The sequence below is a fragment of the Bidens hawaiensis genome, unplaced genomic scaffold (genome assembly GCF_021521415.1).
Source record: "Bidens hawaiensis isolate Kalapana, Puna unplaced genomic scaffold, B.hawaiensis_p1.1 tig00100704_1, whole genome shotgun sequence".
In the NCBI taxonomy this organism is placed as follows: Eukaryota; Viridiplantae; Streptophyta; class Magnoliopsida; order Asterales; family Asteraceae; genus Bidens; species Bidens hawaiensis.
This window is the reverse complement of record NW_027504688.1, coordinates 21,874-25,060: the sequence shown is the minus strand read 5'-3', so window position 1 is coordinate 25,060 and position 3,187 is coordinate 21,874. Positions and strand designations below refer to the sequence as shown.

General features: G+C 31.1%; 1 non-coding gene across 1 annotated transcript; it reads right to left on the bottom strand.

Moving 5' to 3' along the window:
• Positions 1 to 1,596: 1,596 nt before the first annotated feature.
• Positions 1,597 to 1,715, bottom strand: LOC143608143 (U5 spliceosomal RNA). The gene has a single exon (XR_013149149.1). It is a non-coding gene; the product is annotated as a U5 spliceosomal RNA (small nuclear RNA).
• Between the last annotated feature and the right edge of the window lie 1,472 nt (positions 1,716 to 3,187).

The following is a 3,187-nucleotide window of genomic DNA, read 5'->3' as shown; positions in this document are numbered from 1 at the left end:
ACAACTGGCCTATATTTTGTGTTTATGAGCTTACCAACATGAGCTCGTAAATTAATCATTTGACCCATTTCCTTGTAATCTATTATTATATTTACTCATTTGGCCCGTTTGAGATGAACAAAATAAATTTTATCAATTCATCAATTAAATTGATATTTATAACATACCTTGCGAACGGCCGACATGTGGCCGATGGACAGAGGCATGTTATTGTGGGCACTGGCTGCTGTTGTTGTCGAGCAGAGTGGGTTTTTAATCAACCAAACACTCTGAAATCTGAGCGATTCAGATTTCACCTCTGAATGGGATCATTCATATCTAAACAAACAGGCCCTTAAAATGATATAGTTATTTGAAATTATTAAATCAAATTACATGTTGGTGCAAATTTCGATCAACACATTCTTCAAGTATGTTAACTCGGGTCTTTTGACCAACTCTACAATAACTGCTTCAGCTTCATAAGGACCCATTATTTGAATTATTGACTTTTTACCATCATCACTGTTGATCGAGTCCTCAACATCCATTTGTACTAAACTTTTTCCAAGTTAGTCCCCTTCATTGTTATCAAGAAAACATTCATTGTTAACTTGTTGTCTACGGTAACAACGCAACAGAATCAGTGGCTAACAGTATTAATTTAACGTATCAAGGAAAACACAAATTTACAAAACAAATTCATTCAACTATAAATAAAGTGGATGAAACTAAATCAATTTAAACATGAAGTAAAGATTCATTGGCTTTTTCTCTCACAGCCCTAAGCAACAACACCTTACAAACCCAAAAAGCATATGAAGAATGCATAATGGAAAAACATTTTTCAAAGCTAAAAAAACGATTGAGTTCAGAAACAAAAAAGTGTGATAAAAAAAATCATGTCATATATAATTTGTTATAGCTTAACAAAACAATAAGATGATCAAACAAAATAGAATAAAAACAATAAGGAAACCGAATAAAAATGTAAGAAACCATTTAGTAATCAGAAGAATGCTTTATGAACAGGAACATCATCAAACAAAAACAAAACCATAATTGATTTGAAAGATAGAAATCAAAGAAAATAACCATGTTAGCTGTTTAACTGAATGGAAACCATCGCAACTAAAATAAACAATTCTGACATAATCATAATCGGAGCAAACAAAGCGGATAAAACCGTAAGTAAAATTTTATTAGTTGAAATTTAAATATGACATGTTAAGGCTTTCTAGAATCTTAAAATCTTGTGTTTATAAAGTTACGTTTGAACATGACAGTTTTTGTTTTAGAAGGAAAAAAACATGAAAACCGACTTAAAACAGTTAACTCTAAACAAAAGTTTCTAATAATTTTTCCCTCACTAGTTTCAACAGTTTTATTTCATTGATAATTCAACATTTTTGCAACTTGTGCAGGTTATTGATTACTACAGGAAGAAGAATAATGTTGCAAGTCTTCACACCACAAGAGGTAACAGCTGAGGTCCGAGATGTGCTCACCTGAGACCCTTTTATCAGTTTAGTGTTTGGGTTCAAAGTTATTAACTTTAAACCAATCACAGAATATGCTGAGATAACAAACGACTTTGAACTAAAAATATTGGTTGGAGCCCTTCAAACAAAGAAGGGTCTCTCCAAAAATAGGCGTATGCCACTTAGCGCAGCGAGCACACGGTATTCTTTAGTAAAAGGCGAAAGAATAGTTCGCTTTGTGCTCAATGCGTGGCTGCGTGCCTTTCAAACAACCAATCTGCTTGCTTTATATACTAAATTTCAGTGTTATGTTTTCTTCAACTAACCGATGTGGGATAGGCTGCACAAACAACTCTTTCAATTTCCAGACCATTCTATTGGTTCAAATTATCGAATCGTGTGAGGCTTTTCTAATAGGCTTTTACTCCAAATAAATAAGAACAAACTTAGTGCATAAAGAGGGAAGCTTATTCTCCTTTAATTTTATTGGTTCTTATGAATAATGACCCGTCTTTTAAATTTTGAGGCGTTTTGTACAAAACGCTGATAGAGATTTTGAAACCCATAACGCCATATAGGGCCCCAATAGACGGTGTTTCCGACGCTTTGGGGCACCTCCATGGTGCCCACCACCGGTTGCTATTGTTAAATATAGAAACTCTATAGCTATGAGCCTACAATATTATTGGATGTAAATATAATACATACTCTTTTCAAACTTAGTTTTAATTTTTTTTCTTAAATGACAATTTAGATCAATGATGGATAAGAGGCCACTCAATTATCTCTATGTTGTGAGTATTAAAGATTATCGTAGAGAAAACACACCATAGATTTAACGGAAAATTCTTAAAATTGGTATTTTAAAAATAAGTTTCAAGTTTTATGTATCATTTGTAAAAAAATTTAAAAAATATGTATTTTAAACTAGTCATGACGACTAGATTATTTGTGTCAACGAGCAGTTTACAAAACTAGTCACGACGACTATTTTAGGCTAAGAAAAATTCAGGAACGAGTATTTTGACGTCATAAACTTGTCGGGACGACTAATTTAGGTAAGAAAATAATCTGGACGAGTTTTTATGAATTTTTTTTGTGCTTTTTTAAATATTGTATTATTATATTTAATTTTACTAATAATTGGTTTTTATTTTATAACGTTTAAAATATAAAGTTTTACTAAAATCCAAATACACCATTGAGATGTGCTTTTTTTATCTACGTGCCAACATAAAAAAAATTTAAAACCGAGCGGGTAAAAAAAACCTCGATTTAAATTTGACCGGCTCGGTTTTGAATAAATCTTATGTCCGCGCGTAGATAAAGAAAAACACATCTCAATGGTGTATTTGGATTTTAGTAAAACTTTATATTTTAAAAGTTATAAAAGAAAAACTAATTATGAGTAAAATTAAATATAATATTAATAATATAATATTAAGAAAAGTGCAAAAAAAATCATAAAACTAGTCCATACTATTTTTGTACCTAGGCTAGTCGTCCCAACAAGTTTAGGGCGCCAAAATACGCGTCACTGAAATTTCTTAGCTTAAAATAATCGTCGCGACTAGTTTTGTAAACTACTCGTTAACACTAAGAATTTAGTTGTCACGACTAGTTTAAAATATTTATTTTTGAATTTTTTTTTTACAAATAATACCTAAAACTTGAAACTTGTTAAAATATCTATTTTAGGATTTTTCTCTAGATTTAAATACCTTTTA